At 43.7% G+C, this 19,065-nt stretch overlaps 1 protein-coding gene across 1 annotated transcript in view; it reads right to left on the bottom strand.

The window, feature by feature from the left end:
* GRID2IP (Grid2 interacting protein) overlaps nucleotides 1–4,307 on the bottom strand; it is a 39,806-nt gene extending 35,499 nt beyond the window's left edge. Inside the window, exon 1 of the mRNA XM_057528336.1 lies at nucleotides 4,227–4,307. The gene's annotated coding sequence lies outside the window, so the exon portion shown is untranslated. The remainder of the gene's footprint in view (nucleotides 1–4,226) is intronic.
* Nucleotides 4,308–19,065: the final 14,758 nt, after the last annotated feature.

The following is a 19,065-nucleotide window of genomic DNA, read 5'->3' as shown; positions in this document are numbered from 1 at the left end:
GTGGCCGGCCCCTGCTGTAGGGTCCTGGGGGATGCGCAGTGGTCCTCAGGCAGGTGTGAAGACTGACTGGAGCTGGGCCTGGGGCCGGGTCCACCCCTGAGGTCACAGAGCTTGGCAGGTGGGTCAAGAGGATTCAGCTGGGCTGTTTGGGGGTGGGGGTGATGGCACAGGGGACTGATGAGACTCACTGGGGCATGGAGATCCAGTCCCCACAGAGGACACCACCGCCAGAGCCCCACAGGCCAGGTTTATTGGCAGGAGAAGGGGAGACCCAGTCCAGAAAAAGAGGTTTGGATGGGAGAAAAGATGCTGACCTAAGTAATTTTGGAAACGAGCAGGGTCTGTAAAACGAAAGGCAAAAGGAACTGTGCATAACACTGTGCTCTAGTTGGTAAAGTTGTTCCCTACAGGGGTGCAGGTTGACAATTCTGAAATCACACTGTACATGCACACTGGCACTGAACAGTTAAGTCAGTGGATCGTGGGAGCCAGGTTTCTCCCTGTTGGAGTGGGAGATTACAGATGAGCAAAGGGGAAAAGCTAGAATGACCCGTGAGGCACTGGATTAGAGTCAGGAACAGCAGTATGAACTCATGCTTAGCCTACTATTGCAGCAGGTGGATACACACAGAAATATTTACAGATACGCGCATAGGCATAGGTTAGTACCTGCACATCAGTTTGCTTGCTCTGTCAGCTGAGAAGGCTTAGAAGCAAGGACATCCCAGCAGCAGTGAGCACATCCAGTGCCAGATCTTGATTTCTAATATCATTGCCCAGTAAAAGGAGCCCGGGCTCCCTGGAGAAATGACTGATTCGAGGGCTGGGGCAGGAAATATACAAGGTGAGCCTGGAGCATATTCTAGTGCCGGAGAGTAAGGAAGTGCTAAACACACACACACACACACACACACACACACACTCACACGATGGGGTTTGTCAAAGGGACACAGGAGCTGAAGGAAAGGGTTCCCTGTGGCCAAAACTGGAACAATTTGAGGAAAAAAGTAAATAACATAGTGTTGGGTTACAACCCAAAGTATAAAATAAATATCCGCAACTTTACACTGATATAAACAATTGATTAAATAAATGAGGAAAAGAGACATATCTCCTGTGCCTGTGCAGAAGAATTCCAGATAATTTAGACGGCTATTTCTCCTTAAGGAGGTGGAACGGAACTCCCCACCCTTAAGTGTGGGCTGAGCGTAGTGACTTCTTTCCAAAGAGGACAGATGCGAGGGTGGGGAGACAGTATTTTGCAGTGGAGAAACCCGACGAACATGACCTCAGTCAGGTGATCAAGGTCACCACCAGCAGGGAAAAATCAGGTTGATAGCACGGACCCTTTATTTGATGTGATGGGAATGGCACTTTGCCTCTGTGGACTTCCTCCGCAAAACCCGTAATCAGTCTGACTACGAGAAAAACTTCAGGCAAACCCAAATTGAGAGACATTCTGAAAATACCTACCTCTTCAAAATGGTCAAGGTCATCAAAAACAAGAAAAGTATGAGAAACTGTCACAGACTGGAGGAGGCTAAGGAGACCTGATGACTAGAGGCAACATGGGATCCTGGGACGGAGAAAGCACGTTAGGTGAAAAGTTAAGGAAATCTGAATTAGCTAATAATAATGGGTCAGTATCAGTTCATTAGGGGTGACAAATCGACCATAGTAATGTAAGATGACAACAGTAGGGGACATTGGGTGCAGGGTAAGAGGGAACTCTGTACTGTCTTCCCAACTTTCTGCAAACCTAAAACTGTTCTAAAATTAAAAGTTTATTTTTAAATCCTTTTCTCAGGATGTGGGGAATGGGGATCAGACAGATTAGAAGATACTCTTAATAGGTCACCATGATTGAACTGGATGTTTTCCAGAGTTTGCTTTACCCAAAGGTGCTCCAAGTTACTGTGTGTGTGTGTGTGTGTGTGTGTGAGAGAGAGAGAGAGAGAGAGAGAGAGAAGTGCATATATGTGTGTTCTAGTCTCATGTACATTATAAACTCTGCTAGGAAGTTTACAGTATATCCTCATTGGAAAAAAAAATAACCATGAGTGAACAAGAGTGTCCCCAGAGCCTGGTAGAAGAGTGACTGATGTTGTAATTGAGTACATCTTCAAGCACAACTCTGAATACCTGTTAGGCTGCATAACTGTTGTGCTGCATGGTAATTGGACATAAACCAGGGCAGTCACATGGCTGATTTACTTGGGCTGCTCTTTTGTCCTCTTGACTAACAAAGTCTATATGGTACAAAATTAAGTTACCTGACACCACTGATGGGAATGTAAAATGGTACAACCATTATGGAATACTGTTTGGTAGTTTCTTAAAAAGCTAAACATACTAAACACTTTTCAAATGACCCACCCATTCCTCTCCTAGGTATGGATTTACCCAAGAGAAATGAAAGCATATGCCCACACACAGACTTGGACATGAATCCATCGACAGATGAATGGATAAGGAAGAAGTGGTACACATATGTGATGGAATACTACTCGGCCATAAAAAAGAATGAAATAATGCCATTTGCAGCAACATGGATGGACCTAGAGATTATCATACTAAGTGAAATAAGTCAGAAACAGAAAGACAAATACCATATGGTATCACTTATATGTGATCTAAGTATATCAAAATATGAATCTAAAATATGACACAAATGAACTTGTCGAAGAGACAGAAACAGACTCACAGACATAGAGAGCAAATTGGTAGTTGTCAAGGGGGAGGGGGGTGGGGGGATGGAGTGGGAATTTGGGATGAGCAGATGCAAACTATTATATATGGAATGGATAAACAAGGTCCTACTGTATAGCACAGGGAACTGTATTCAATATCCTGTGATAAACCATAATGGAAAAGAATATGAAAAAGAGTGTGTATATGTATGTGTGTGTATATATATATATATATATATATATATATATATATATATTCTGCTATACAGCAAACTGAATCACTTTGCTGTACAGCAGAAATTAACACAACATTGTAAATCAACTCTACTTCAATAAAATACATTTTTTAAAAAAGACTTGGACATGAATATTTATAGCAGCACTATTCACACAGCCCAAAACTGGAAACAATCTTAATACCCATCTACTGGCGAATAGAGACACAGATTGTGGTCTATCTCTATGATGGAATGCTACTCAGTAATAAAGAGAAATGAACTGCTGATACAATCAACAACAAGGATGAACCTCAGAAGCTCCATGGTGAAAGAAGCTGGTAATGAAAGGCTCTATGATTCCATTTATATTAAAATCTATAACATACAAGCTGACCTATAACATCGGAAAGCAGACGAGTGATTTCGGGGGCCGAGGTAGAGGCAAGGATGAATTGCAAAGGGGCGTGAGAAAACTTCTGGAGAAGATGGAAATGTTCTGTATTTTGATTGTGGTGGTAATTTGGCAGGGATGTACCTGTCAGAACTCACTGAACTGTACGCTTTAAACGTATGCAGTTTCTTGTTTATAAATTATACCTCGATAAAGGTGACTTTTAGAAACTTGAATTACTTGAGGGGTACACTCCTAAACCCTGTAACTTACGTAGGATGGGAAAGTAACGCACACTGAGCCAGACCCCATCATGTGCCAGCAATTGTCATATATTTGTTATCTCATGTGATGGTCACGACTCTCCCAACAAAGTCAGAATTGTTAGCCCCAGTTCAGAGAGGAGAAAACAGAGCTTCAGAGAGTTAAGTGACTTGTCCAGGGCCACACAAGCTCATGAGTGGCTGAGATGGTGTTTGACCATCTCTGCCCTCCTCTACCTGAGCCCTCAGGGAGACTCGTGGTCCTGTAGAACTGACCGCAGATGAATGCACATCTCTGCCCCCCAAGCCTAGATACTTTCTCCATGCTCCTCCGGGTTCCACCTTCTTTTGCCCGGCATGTCCCAGTAGGCTCACAATGTGTCCTGGGCATTTCCCACCCCAATCTCAGAAGGTCCAGCCAAGCTGTGGGCATGCCAGCAGGTGGGGGGGGGGGGGAGGCCAGGCCCAGGTTTCCAGGGTTTCATGGGAGTCAGGGAGGGGGATGTCTGTAGGTGTGGAAGAAGGAACCTCTGGAGACCCTTGGCGGGTGCTGCTGAAAAGGGCAGGCACCCTCGACTCCTCTCTTTATTTTACATCCCAAATTCAAACATCAGCAAATCCTACGGACTCTATCTTGGACTTTAAAATGATAACCAGAACCTACCTGCTTCTCTCCACTTCCCCTGCTGCCATCCTGGTCCAAGCCGCCGTCATCCCTCTCCTGGACTGGTTCCTCAGCCTCCTCACTGGTCTTCCCTTGCCCCCGGCACTCTATTGTCAATGTAACAGCCAGAATGATCTGTTGAATTGAAGTTAGATCATGTCACTCTTCTGCACAAAACCCAGCCCAGCACTAATTCCTCACAATGGCCTGTAGGACCCCACCCAGTCAGGCCCCTCGCACATCCCTGGCTTTCCCCCTGCTACACTACACTTTGCTGTCTCCCTTTGTGCTCAGGCCAGGCATGTTCCCACCTCAGGGCCTTTGCACTAGCTCTTCCCTCTGCCTAGATTGTTTTCCTTCATATGTCTGCATGTGCCCCTACCCCTTCCCCTTAGAATCTGTTCAGGTGTCTCCTGTTCTGTGAGTGGTCCCCTAGCACTCCTTCTGTCCCCTGCTTTCTGTTTTCCCTGCCCCATAGCACTCTCACCAATTGACCTGCTGTGTGGCCTGTTGATTTAACTTTTTTATTGTCTGTCTCTACCCATTAAAGTGCAAGCCCCAGGAGAGCAGGGATTTCCGTCTGTTTTGTTCATTGCTGTACCTGTAGTACCTAAAACAGTGCTCGGCTGTGTAGCAGGTGCTCAATAAATATTTGTAAAATGAATGAGTACATGAATAAAACCTTGGGCTTCCCTGGTGGCACAGTGGGTAAGAATCCGCCTGCCAGTGCGGGGGACATGGGTTCGAGCCCTGGTCCGGGAGGATCCCATATACCGCGGAGCAGCTAATCCCGTGCGCCACAACTACTGAGCCTGTACTCTAGAGCCCGCGAGCCACAACTACTGAGCCCGTGTGCCACAACTATTGAACCCTGCGCGCCTAGAGCCCGTGCTCCACAACAAGAGAAGCCACCGCAATGAGAAGCCCGCGCACCGCAAGAAAGAGTAGCCCCCCCCCCCGCGGCAACTAGAGAAAGCCTGTGCGCAGCAACGAAGACCCAACGCAGCCAAAAATAAATAAATAAATAAAGCCATGCTGTATGCCTCAAACAGAAGGAAGTGCATTCTCTCCCCAAGGCTACCGTTTGTAATTTTTTTTTTAAATAAATTTATCTTATTTATTTTTTGCTGTGTTGGGTCTTCATTGCTGCGCGTGGGCTTTCTCTAGTTGCAGCAAGCAGAGGCTACTTTTCGTTGTGGCGCAAGGGTTTCTCTATGCGGTGGCTTCTCCTGTTGTGGAGCATGGGCTCTAGGCACACAGGCTTCAGTAGCTGTGGCGCATGGGCTTAGTTGCTCCGGGGAATGTTGGATATTCCCGGACCAGGGATCGAACCCATGTCCCCTGCATTGGCAGGCGGATTCTCAACCACTGCACCACCAGGGAAGCCCCTGCCCTTCGTAATCTTAAGAGAATCTCAAGGATGGGCCCCAGTATGGCACATGGTAAGTACCGTGATTATTATTATATGCAGTATTATTAGGTTCTTCTGACAATTCAATTGTGTTCCCCAAAGTCACAAACCACTTAAAAAGGAAACTTTATATTTTAGAGTAGTTTTAGATTCACAGAAAAATTTCAAAAATAGTACAGTGCCCGTATACCCCATATTCAATGTCCCCTATCGCTGACATCTTACGTTAGTTACATGTTACATTTGTCAAAACCGATGAACTAAAATTGATCCACTATTATCAGCTAATTCAGATTTCCTTAGTTTTCACCTAATGTACTTTATCTGTCCCAGGATCCCATCCAAGACGCCACATTTAGTTGTCATGTCTCTTTGGGCCCCTCCAGTCTGTGGCAGTTTCCTTGGTTTTGATTACCTTGACAGGTTTTTGTTTGTTTGTTTTTGGAAATAGCTCATAAGAGATTCATTAAATATGTTCTTTAGTACTTTTTTTTTTTTTTTAACCTTGACAGTTTTGAAGAGGATTGGTCAGCTGTTCCGCAGAATGTTCCTCGCTTGGGTATGCCTGATATTTTTCTCATAGTTAGACTGGTTGTGGGTTTTGGGGAGGAAGACCAGAGAAGCAAAATGCGATTCTCATCACATCATATCAAGGGAACATGCTATCAACGTGATTTACATGCTGTTAACCTTGATCACCTGACTGAGGTCCCGTTTGTCAGGTTTCTCCCCTGTACAGCTCTCTCCCCTGTACAGCTCTCCCTCTCCCACCCCTGCATACTGCTTTCTTTGGAAGTCACTTAAAATTGGGGAGTTATGCTCTACATAAATTATTTGGGATTCTTCTGCATAGGAGACATGTCTCTTCTCCTCTATTGATTTATTCAATCATTTGTATCTGTATAGACTCATGGATATTTTATTTTATACTTTGTTTCATAATCCAGTCCTACATTATTTATTTTGTTGCTCAAATCATATGTGTTTTACACTGTCTTATTTTCTGATACTACAACGCAGGTCAGGCTCATCCCACCCCTAGAATCAGCCATTTCTCTGAGGAGCTCTGGTTTCTTTTCTTGAAGAATGATATTAGAAACTAAGATCTGGCACTGGATGTGCTCATTCCTACTGGGGTGTCCTTGCTTCTGCACATTTAGTCATATAGTCTCCACTCAGTTCCCAAGTTAGTTAGGTCAGCATCTTTTCCCCTCATTCCCTTCATTGAGTTTATTTCATACATTTGTAATACAGTTTGATTTTGGGGGGGTCGCATTCTGTATTTCATCTTGGGATGCCCTAACTTCCTAAATGATTTTTTAAATTTGCATACATTAATGTTCACTCTTTGTGCTATAACTTTCCACGGATTTTGACACATGATTAATGTCATGTGTCCACCATTACTATAGCATATAGGAGTTTCACTGCCCTAAAATATCCCCTGTGCTTGATCAGTCCTGCTCCCTTAGTCCACTGGCAACCACTGATCTCTTTACTGTCTCTTTAGTTTTGCCTTTTTCAGATTGTCATATAAATGGAATCAAACAGCCATTTTAGACTGGCTTTTTTCATTTAGTAATATGCATTTAAGATTCATCCATGTTTTTGTGTCTTGATAGCTCATTCTTTTTTACTTTTGTACATCATTCCATTGTTTGGATGGATCACCATCCATTCACCTATGAAGGACATCTTGGTTGCTTCCAGTTTGGGGCGATTATTAGTAAATCTACTACAAACATTCACATACAGGTTTTTGTGTAGACATAAATCAGTTGGGTAAATATCTAGGAGTTGTACATAAATACAAACGATTGCTGTGTCATATGGTAAGACAGACTTTAGCTTTGTCAAACTGTCTCCAAAGTGACTGTACCATTTCGCCTTCCACCATCAGTGAATGAGAGTTCCTGTTGCTTCACATCCTTATAGGCAGTTGGTATTGTAAAGGTTATTTTGGATTTTAGCCCTAGTAGGTATATAGTGGTATCTCACTGATATTTTAATTTGCTTCTTCCTAATGTCAAATGATGTTGAACATCTTTTCATATGCTTATCTGCCATCTATGTATCTTCTGTGGTGAGGTGTCTGTTCAGATATTTTGTCTGTTTAAAATTTTTGTTGAGTTTTAAGAGTTTTTTGGTGTGTATTTTGGATACAAGTCCTTCACCTGTTATGTGATTTACAAATATTTTCTCCAGTGGGTAATTTGTATTTTAATTCTCTTAACAGTGTTATTCACAGAGCCAAATTTTAAATTTGAATAAAGTCCAGTTTATTAAATTTGCAGGGGGGAGATTATGTTTTTGGTGCTGTATCTAGAAACCCATCACCAAACCCAAGGTTGTACAGATTTTCTCCTAATTTTTTTCTTCCAGCAAACTTTGGAAACATCCAGCCCAACCCTGGTGCCCTGTTAAGAGTATATTGTAGTTGATCTGACTTCCCCCATAAGAAGATGCTTTTTTCTCCTTAAATAATCCACAGAAATATGACTGCGAACACCACAAAATGAATCTTGTTTGTTATGGCTGAATTGTGTCCCCTCAAGTTCATATGTCGAATTCCTAACCCCTGTACCTCAAAATGCAACTGTATTTGCAGATAAATCTTTAAAGAAGTGATTAAATTAAAATAAGGCTGTTAGGGTGGCCCCTAACCCAATCTGACTGGTGTCTCTATAAGAAGTGGACATTTGGACACAAAGAGACAACGAGGGATTCATGTGCACAGAGGAAAGACCATGTGAGGACACAGCACCAAGGACAGAGGCTTCAGGAGAAACAAACCCTACCAACACCTTGATCTCAGATCTTGAAATCTGTGTGAAAATTAATCCCTATTGTTTAAGCCACCCAGTCTGTGGTATTTTTAAGGCAGCCCTAGCAAACTTATGCATTGCTGTAGTGAAGTTTCATCAGAATATGGTTAAAAGGCTCTTCACTCAGGATGTGTTAAGAGCTAGGTAAGTGGCCTTGGCCAAGGAGAGCAAATGTGGGCAAACAGGGATTGATTGCGAAGACCCAGACATCAGTTTAAAATTGGCTTGTGTCTTCCTCTCTCCATGCCAAGTCTACCCTGACACATCCAGCCACTCAGGACTGAGGACACAGAGTCCGAACTGGGCACTGATATCTTGCAGTCACGTCATGTACTCCTACCCAAAGCCTCTGAGTATATCTGCACTGTATCCTTAGGACCTTGGGTAACAAAGGCAGGGGAATAGGCAACAGCCTACTGAGGGGATGGAGGGGTTGGTCCAGATGATTGTCCATCCCTGTGACATGAGAGCTGAAGTTGACCAGTGTCATAATGGAATTTTGATGACTGGCATCAACTTGGCTAGTGTATTAGTCAGGGTGATGCATGCTGGCTGTGGTACCAAATGACCTGCAGTCTCAGTGGCTTAACATAATAAAGTTTTAGTTATTGCCTACATCACAGTCTGGCATGGGTTGGGTGGCTTTCCTGGGTCGGGGGTGGGGGCTACCTCCAGGAGAAGACACAGGGTTCTAGGTCCTTCTATCTTGTGATGCCGACACCATAAACATGTGGTCACTTCTGTAGAAGTCATTATAGAAGGGGAAGAGATTGCCAGAGGGTTGTCCGGGAATGTTTTCAGGGCATGGTCTAGAAGTGACCTACATTTCTTCTGCCTGCTTTTCAATGCCCAGAACAAACTTCAAAGGAGCCTGGGAGATGTCACCTTCCCTTGTGCCCAGGAAGAGGAAGCCGGGTGGTGAGCACCTGGCATTGTCCCTACCACAGATAAAGACACTCATCTTCCCACCCAGCCTGCAAATGTTGGGATGCTGGGGAAGATGGTGGGTGGGGACTCAGCCTCCAGAGTCGGGATGCTGGTTGCCACAGTCGTTTCAATCCAACAAGATAGTAGGAGAGTTGGCTTAGCAGTAAACAGGGTAAAAGTTGGGGGCTTACTTGACCATGGATCTGGTGTGCATTAAGGATAGGGTTCGTTGGGGGTGCTCTTTGGAGAGGAGTGTGGTGTGATGAGCAGCATTGGGCACTGTAAATCCCACCACCGTGTCACAGGAAGCGTTAGCACGACAACAGCGAAGAACAAAGTAGCTGTCACGTCTGGGTCCAGGCAGGACTGACTCTCTGCTCAGCCCCCGGCACAAGCCTTGGCCTGAGTTGCATGTAGAGCTGGTCTGTGAGCCAAGGGCTGGTAGGAGCCTCTCCTGGCACCCCTGCTTCCACGACGGAAGTGAGATCCACCCACTGGTGCACCTTGTCTTTCTTATGTTCATTTCCCCTTTGTCTTGTTTCCCCTCTACTCACTTGAAAGTTATTTTATCTTGTTTTGTATGTCTATGTAAACCATCTCCAGTTCTGCCAGGAATAAGACAGCACCTGTCCTTAAATAAATGTGGTGGAGAATAGTTTGAGATTTGGAGAAGTCGCCCTGCCTATCCCTTATACCTGTTGCTCTTCCCCCAGTCGTCAAGGTAGCTTTAGATGGGAACTTGGGGTGTGTGTGTGATGGGGAGATTTAGCCTTAAAAGAGCACCTTTTGGTCTTTCAACCTCTTTAGTGGACTTTAGTGTGTCTGGTGAAAGATCAAGTTCTGAAATAAAAACTCTTTTTTTTTTTTGGTGTCAAGTTGGGGATTTTGGAAGGGGGAAAAAAATTATTGTAAAAGTTTATGGTTTACACCATAAACCATAGAGTGAGACTGCTTTCACTGGGACCAAGAGCCTCTTTCACACCCAAAAGAAGTAATAATTGGAGCAGTGGGCAAGGAGGGAGGCTTGGAGGAGGCTTGGAGGAGCAGACTCACAGCCCCACTAGAACCCGGGCCATGGGAGCCAAGCTCGGTCCAGCTACGGGGAAACGAAGGAGGCTGCGTTTGGCACAGCTGACCGTGGGGGCAGTGTGAGCTCCTCTCAGCTGCACAACTCCCCTCGGCGCCCTGCTCCACTCCTGGGAGCACCATCAGAGTGGGACGGTCGGGGTGCTGCACAACCTCACTGTGTTGTGTGTGTGACAAACAACAAACTGTGTATCCCAGGCGCCTCTCCCTCCGGTCCCCTGGCTTTGGGCTAATGTTCAGGACTGCTTCCCAACACGGCAGGATCCGGATCCGCCTTCTCCAGGCTGCAGTTTGTAAGCTGTTAATCCTGCGGATTCTGGAGCTCCTAGCCCGCAACGTGCCATCTGTAGCAAGAGGAGTTGCTGTGGTAGCTCAGGGGACCGGAGGGGCCGCCAGAACCTGTGCCAGGATAGGGGGCACCTCGCTTCCCCAGGGACGTTTCTTCACGTCTGTGGGACGCTCATTCCAGGGCCTCCCATTCGCCTCGCCTGTTGGAGCCCCCCTGGAGAGATTAGAGAACACTTCTTCCTTTGGCTTCCGTGGCAGCCCTCTTGGTGGACCAGCCTAACTTGGCTGTCTTTGCCAGCCCCTCTTTTCCTGCCACCCCGTGATGCTGGAGAGCCTCTGCCTCTTCTCTCTTTACGCCTTTTGCTCTTCCTAAGGAACTGCATCCGTTCTGGGTGACCTTGCAGAACTGTGAGATTGCAGCTTTGTGGCTAGAATTTCCTCCCTCTTCCTTTGAATACACATTTTCTTGAACCTACACCAGGAGACGGCTTGCCAGGAAGCAATTTTATTAATATATTTGCCTTTGAGTCTGGGAGACGAAGGGCGTCCACCACGAGCTCCTGCCACGCCCCACTCATCCCACGTTTTCACTGTGGCAACTTCTTTCATCCTGGGCTCACTCTTAATTGGGGGAACATTTTTTACTTATTGTGCCCATCATTCCAGATACAACTTATTAGATACCCACTTAATGAGTGCCTACCCAGCATCCATGCCCTTTCTAGTATTACCCAGATCTCTGTCTGGAAGCTTCCTCTCCCCTGAGCAGCTCATATGATTTGGGAGAAATTGATCTCCCCTGCAGCTTCAGCAGGGGGCCTTGTTTAACTCACCAAAAGGCACAGTCCATTTTCCCAGCCCTTCATGGTGCAGGAGTGAGCCTCTGCTTCAAGCCAGCCAGGGTGAATCTCAGCACTCCTACTTGGAACACCAGGGTAAACCTCCCCACTCTCCCCTCATTGGAAGTGAATGTGGAAGCATGAAGCCCCAGCTGTGGCTGGCAGCTATCCCACCACCAGAAGGAAAGCTGGTCTGAGGATGAAGCTGATACTCGGGTGAGGGACAGAGTGAGGGACAATAAGAACCTCTGTCCTTGATGATGTCACTGAGCTGCTGATTCATACCATTCCTGAAGCCTGCACCATCTCTGGATATTCCAGTGACAGAGGCCAAGAAATCTCCTTTGTTGTTTAATCCCATTTGAGTTGGGCTTACTGTTACTTGCAACATAAAGAACTCTGATGCCCCAAACCTCTTCAGAGGTCAGAAATACTTCCCACTTTGTTCTCCTGTATTGATCACATTTGTTAACATCTGTAGGAGTGGCCAGTGTTGATTGAATGTGCTTTACATGCATTATCTCATTTAAGCCTCCCAACAATGCTTTGAGGTAGAGTCTCTTATCCTTACTTGACTGATGAGGAAACAGACTCACAGTGGTTAAGTAAAAACCATACAGCTAGAAGAGATGGATCTTGGACTGGAGCCCAGGAAGCCTGATTCCTGCGCTCATCTTCTTAACTCCTACATGACTTTCCACCCAAAATTTTCCTTCTGAATTTCCTCCTGGGATGACACTCATGTCTGCCCTTCACAGAGCCCAGTGTCAGTCCTGAGTTGCTTGGTGTCGAGAGCATTAACCAGGAAGTCATGACTCTGGGACCCTGACCAAGAAGTGCCCCTCATTTCTTCCCCACTGTTCTGAGACAGTATTCACAACATTGTCCCTTGTCTTTCTCCGGCCTCTTTCTGTGTAACATACAAACCAAACAAGTGAAGAACAAACTGTAGACTTTATATGAAGGGAGGGACCATCCTCCATCAGTCAGCCTGTAATCTCTTGCTTGTCTGCCTTTTTTTTGGGTTGTCAGGTGGCTTCTCTTTTCTGAAAATGTCTCAGGGTCAGCCAGAGACAGCTCAGCCCCAGCTCAATGTCCAGGGCTGGACTCTCCTTTTGCTCAACACTGCTAACCAGGGGATGACCAGATTCCAACTGCAAAACTAATTCTTGGTCTCAACTGGGGTAGAAAATGAGAATCTCTGTTGAAAGGCATTAAGACAGGTAGCTAGAGATAGGCCCTCCAGATTTAGGAAATAAAAATACGAAACGCCCAGTTAATTTGAATTTCAGATAAACAAAGGATAATTTTTTAGTATAGCTATTCTTATACCCTCTTTTGAGAGATACCACAGTTGACAGTGGACTGCAGTATTGGTGCCCAGAGTGACAGAGCATTTGGGGTGAGGAGAGCTGAACAGGGCACCGGCTTAAGACAAGATCAGAAGTGATCGGGAAATGGAGATTCTGCTCTGACAATCCCTTTGAACTGAGAACTGAACACAGTTACCTTAAGGGGAAGCAATCAAGAAAGCAAAGGCCCATTGGAAAGTATTAAGTTGGCCACACCTATGTAATGCTTCAAGCTGGTTAATGGTGACACTCTATGGCCCCACCTACTGGCCAGAAGAATTTTTGTTTTGGTTGCTATCCAGGATATAGATTTTCCTTTGGGTAGAATTCATCCTTTTTCTTTCATTCATTTAACACATTTTTACTGAGCATCTACTATGAACGAGGCACTAAAATAGTTGATACGGATACAATAGTAAGCAAATACAGACCCAATGCTTGTCCTCCAACAAAAATACTTTGGTCATGTTCCTTTATATTTTTTTTCTTTTTTTCTCCATTGTAAAATTCCTCCTGACCAATAAATCACTGTTTGTAAACAAGCATCATGTGCTATATTTGTCTTTGCAAGGGTAGCTATGAAGTCCCGTATCCCCTTTCCAAAGTACTGCTTCAGTCATTCCCTTGGGGACAAGAGATGGCGGTATAAAATGTGGTTGATCCTGTCAACCGATCTTGTAGCAGGTAAAAAACTGATACCACAGGTCCAGTTTCAGGGGTTGACAGGAGGGTCTAGGAATGCTCCAAAGATGGATTCTTTGCTACATGTTTCATGAGTGATACAATCCTTTCTATCACACTTGAATTAAAATTTTGGATTTAGGCTTAAGTAGCGTGTATTCTCCTCTACTATTTATAAAAATACAAGTGTCAAGGTTCATGCTTGGAGGTTTTGAAGAACAGAGGGAAAAAATAAAATGCCAGAAATACATGAGTTTCAGGAACTGACTGGCCACTGAGATATTTGTCCTGAGAAAATAATTCAACTGAATAAAAATAAAAGCTATGAATATGAATACTTGCAAAACTATAATACTGAAAAGTAGGAAATAATACAAATGTCCAATGATAAGATTAAGTTCATTATGTTGTATCCTTGAATAATAATTAAAATTATCTAGATAGAGTAAAAGAATTTATGATAAACTAAATTTAAAAAGCAAAATTAGGGCTTCCCTGGTGGCGCACTGGTTGAGAATCTGCCTGCCAGTGCAGGGCACACGGGTTCAAGCCCTGGTCTGGGAAGATCCCACATGCCGCGGAGCAACTAGACCCGTGAACCACAACTACTGAGCCTGCGCGTCTGGAGCCTGTGCTCCGCAACAAGAGAGGCCACGACAGGGAGAGCCCCGCGCACCGCTATGAAGAGTGGCCCCCACTCGCCGCAACTAGAGAAAGCCCTTGCACAGAAACAAAGACCCAACACAGCCAAAAATAATAAATAAATAAATAAATAAATAAATAAATTTTAAAAAATAAAAAACAAAATTAAAAAATTGTCTAGACACTACGGTTACAGCTATGTAAACCTTTTAAACGAATATAAAGTTCACATTTTCATGTTTATAGAAACACACAATAATAAAGTAGCAGTTATGATAGTAAAATACATAACTGCTTTTCTTTTTTTCTTTTTCTTCGCTGTTTATTTCTACATTTCTATAAAATTTTGAATGAGTTTAAAGAGAAAAATATGAGGTAGGGGAAAAAGAGCTGAGTGACTACCTGTTTCTGTTAGGATTAGGATGTCTTCAATTGCAAGTTACAGAAAATGTAACTCAACATAGTTTAAAAAAATAAAGGGGACATCTAACTAGGAGGTCCAGATGTGGGGTGGGCTTCAGGCACAGTTTGATCAGGGCTCTGACTTCATTCCTCTGCGCCTCTCTTGGGTCTGCCCTCTCCAGTATGTAGGCTTTATCCTCAGGCTGGCTTTCCTCATAGTTACAAGTTAAAGGAAGTGAAGCTACAGGATTCCTCCTTAGTATCTTTAGTCAATCTCAGGGAGAGGAGACACCATTGGAAAGGAATCCTAGCTTCATTCTCATTGGTTCACTTGCATCCCAGAGGCTGGTCATGCATTCCAGACATTGGCTTTTGCTTTGAAAAATTTCTGTGACAAGGAGGATAGGATTATCCTGATTGGCTGAGACCAATTAAGACCCACTCTTAGAGGTGGGGGTAGTTCAGTCGTACCCAAAGAGCATGCATGGAGGTGTGTGGCTTACATGTTGGGTAGGAAACACCAGTGTTCACTGTTCCATGTGGAACGTGTGCAGAAGATTGCCATGAAAAGCAGGAAGGTGAGTTGTAAGGTAGTTGAGAATTTAATACAAACAGTCCTGACTTAAAATGGTTCGACTTATGATGGTGCAAGAGAAATCATACTTCGAATTTTGAATTTTGATCTTTTCCTGGGCTAGCGATATGTGGTACAACACTCTCTTGTGATGCTGGACAGTGGCAGTGAGCTGCAGCTCCCAATCAGCCACACAATCATGAGGGTAAACAACAGATACGCTTACAACCATACTGTGCCCATACAACCATTCTGTTTTTCACTTTCACTACAGTATTAAATAAACTACATGAGATATTCAATACTATTATAAAATAGGCTTCGTGTTAGATGATTTTGCTCAACTGTAGGTTAATGTTAAGTGTTCTGAGCACGTTTAAGGTAGGATAGTCTAAGCTATGATGTTTGGTATGTTAGGTGTATTAAATGCATTTTCAACTTAACGATATTTTCAACTTACAATGGGTTTATTGGAAGGTAACTCCATTGTAAATGGAGAAAGATATATAGATACATAATGCCTTGGCTACACACTTTAAATGTTTCCTTTCCCTTCTGAAATGATCTCAGCCATCAGGGGAAGAAACTCCAGATGAATTAGAGATAAAAGTATAAATCAACTAGAAGAAAACACTGGAGAATATATTTGTGTGTATGAGTGTGTGTGCTTTTTATTTTTGGTATATGTAATATTGGAGAATACCTTGCTTTGGGAGTTTGGGATTGACATGTACACACTGCTATATTTAAAATGGATAACCAACAAGGACCTACTGTATAGCACAGGGAACGCTGCTCAATATTATGTAACAACCTAAATGGGAAAAGAATTTGAAAAAGAATAGATACATGTATACGTATAACTGAATCGCTTTGCTGTACACCTAAAAGTTAAAAAGAAATAAAGAATACCTTGCTGAATACGATACAAAAACAAAAGCCACTTGGTACTTCCCTGGCGGCCCAGTGGTTAAGACTCCACGCTTCCACTGCAGGGCGCGGCCAAAACAAAACAAAATAAAACAAAACAAACCCCAAAAGCCACAAAAGAAAAGGCTGATAAATGTGAGTACTTCAGAACTTAAAATCTCTGTATAACAAAGACACCATAAACAAAGTTAACAGAAATGTGATCTGTAGGAGAAAATATTTGGAATTTATATCATAGACAAAGGATTAATATCCAGAATAAGATAGAGAATAATTTCTCTCTATTTCTTCCTTTTAGAAGTAACAACCTTCCAAGTGTTAGCTAGACACACAGCAGTACAACCAGAGACTACATTTCCCAGCTCCCCTTGCAGCCAGGTATGGCCATGTGACTTAAGTTCTGGCCAATTGGATCTGAGCAGGAAAGGCTAAGTGCAACTGGAAAGTTCCATCCTTGAAAGTGAACCGCCTTTCTTTTCCTTCTTTCTCCTACTCGGGGGCTGGAAGGTAGTGACCTTGGCCTAAGGGCAACACCCTAGCGCTTTGGCTCCATACTGTGTCCAAAGTGCCGGGGGGCGGGGGGGGGGGCGTGCCACAGCAAACTCATGGGGATGCTATGGGATATCTTAAAAATTTGAGGAAACAAAGTAACATCTGTGTTGTACATGAAATGCTAGCTTGAGTTAGTTCACATTTTCAGCCGTTAGATGGAGAAATTCCTGACGTCTCATCTTTGTGAAGATGGATTTAGAAAGCAAGTGCTGCTGGAATGTGGAGCAGGAATGAGAATGGTGGTTTTCAACCTGTTTTTAAAGTTTGATAAACTGTGCAGTGTGCAAGGGGCACTAAGTTGTTTGGACACAAATACTTATGAAGTTGTTCAGAGATAATTATTTAATAGATGGGATTATTAGGTATTTCTTTTGGCTGAGGTGCTCTGTGAAAAAAATTCTAAGTCCCTGAGGGGTGTTGTAATCAGAGAAGGTTTGGAAATTTTTACCGAGTGGTGGAGCAACAAGATAGGAAGGATCCGGGTCTTTGTGTGATCGCGTGGATCTCCTGGAGCGGAACTGCCTACCACGCCTGGACTGTCCCCCTACCTCTGGACTATCGCATGCAAAAGAAATAAACTTCTTTCCTAATAAAACCATTGTGTTTTGGGGTCTCTCTGTTATAACAGCAGAGCAGACACTGTAGGTGCCCTGCCTGTATCCCCACAGCCCTCCGTGGAGATGGATGGCTTCCTGAGTGTCTGCCTGAGGTGTCCTCTGTACGTGGGGCTGGGCTGGCCTCTGTGTGGGCAGGCCAGAAGGACCAGGGAATTAGTGTCCCAGAAGTAGCTGCTCCTCCATGGGACAATTCTGAGGCGTGCTCTGTGGAGCCTCTCAGATGATCCCCAGTGGGACTGAGCCCCACATGTCCCCCTCTACTCATCAACATCTGCCTTCCTGGCTTTCCTCTCCTTTCTCTCACTCCCCCAATCGCTCACCCTGTTTCTTGGGAATCTCTCCCCAAACAAACTACTTACACCAAATCCTTGTCTTGGGGTTTGCTCTTAGGGAGCCTGAACTAAGAGAAGCACCTTAGCCTGTTCCCTAACAAATACATAAAATATGTAAATAAGTACCACAATGCAACAAGAAAATGGTAAACAAATAAAAGTGGCAAAGGATAATTGTAAGCAGTTCACAATAGAGGACAGACAATTGGCCAATAAACACACAAGATGTTCAACATCACTAGAAACCAGCCAGCTGTAGTGAAGACAGCCCAGCACAGCAATTAAGCACACTGATTCTTTAGCCCAATGGCCTGAGTTTGAATCGTGGCTCTAATACTTTTTAACTCTACGGCCTGAAGGAAAATTATTTAACTTCTCTATGCCTCCATTTCCTCATCTATAAAAGTGGTATTATATTAATAATAGTACTTATCTCATAGAGTTACTATAAAGATTAAATGATAAATATTTTAAAATTTTAAACTAAATAGAACAGTACCTGGAACCCAGCAGGTGCTACATAAGTGTGTAGTGAGCAAATAAATAAATAAAACGCCATTTAACCCATCAGAATGTACATATTAAAGGAGCTGATCTGGGAATTCCCTGGCGGTCCAGAGTGCTGTGGCCTGGGGTTCAATCCCTGGTTAGGGACCTAAGATCCCACAAGTCTCATGGCGGTGCCAAAAAAAAAAAAAAAAAAAAGCAGAAGCCGATCTATCAAATGTTGGCAAGGGTTTGGAGAAACAGGCTCTCTCAGACATTTGTAGTGCAAGAGCAATTTAGTATTTATTAAAATTAAAAATGCCTATATATTCTGTGGCCCAGAAATTCTACTTCCTGTAGCTGTCCTAGAAAAATACACCTACTTGTGTGTAATGAAGTTCATGAAGGTATTTTCACTTCAGCACAGTTTGTAATAGCAAAATGTGAAATTAACCTAAATGTTTAGTAATAGGACCATTATATTAAAGGTCACGAACTGGTGGCCCTTAGGCTAGATTTGTCCTGAAGGTATGTTGTGCTTAGCCTGAACAGTGTTTTAAAATCTTGAATTAGTTGCCAACATTAAAAAATTTGATTTATGTCATAAAAATCCAGGTTTTCAAATACTCTTAAAACACTGGAATTCAAGTCAACAATCCTTTGGTCTGTGTAAATAGCTACTTCTGCTTAGAACAAAACACACTTGCTCCACTTTGTCACTTTACTGATTTGTTACCTGCATATCCCCTGTAGGCACTAGAGTTTGGGACCCTGGCAGATGAGTTATGGCTCAGCTAAACAATGAATTGCACATAATGAGGTAAATAAGATATAGCAAATATATACGTATTGGTGTGGAAGGATCACCAAGACATATTTTGGGGAAAATAAAAAG

The sequence above is a fragment of the Balaenoptera acutorostrata genome, chromosome 15, assembly GCF_949987535.1.
Source record: "Balaenoptera acutorostrata chromosome 15, mBalAcu1.1, whole genome shotgun sequence".
In the NCBI taxonomy this organism is placed as follows: Eukaryota; Metazoa; Chordata; class Mammalia; order Artiodactyla; family Balaenopteridae; genus Balaenoptera; species Balaenoptera acutorostrata.
Note: the sequence above shows the minus strand (reverse complement) of the source record. Positions and strands in the feature narration are given on the sequence as shown.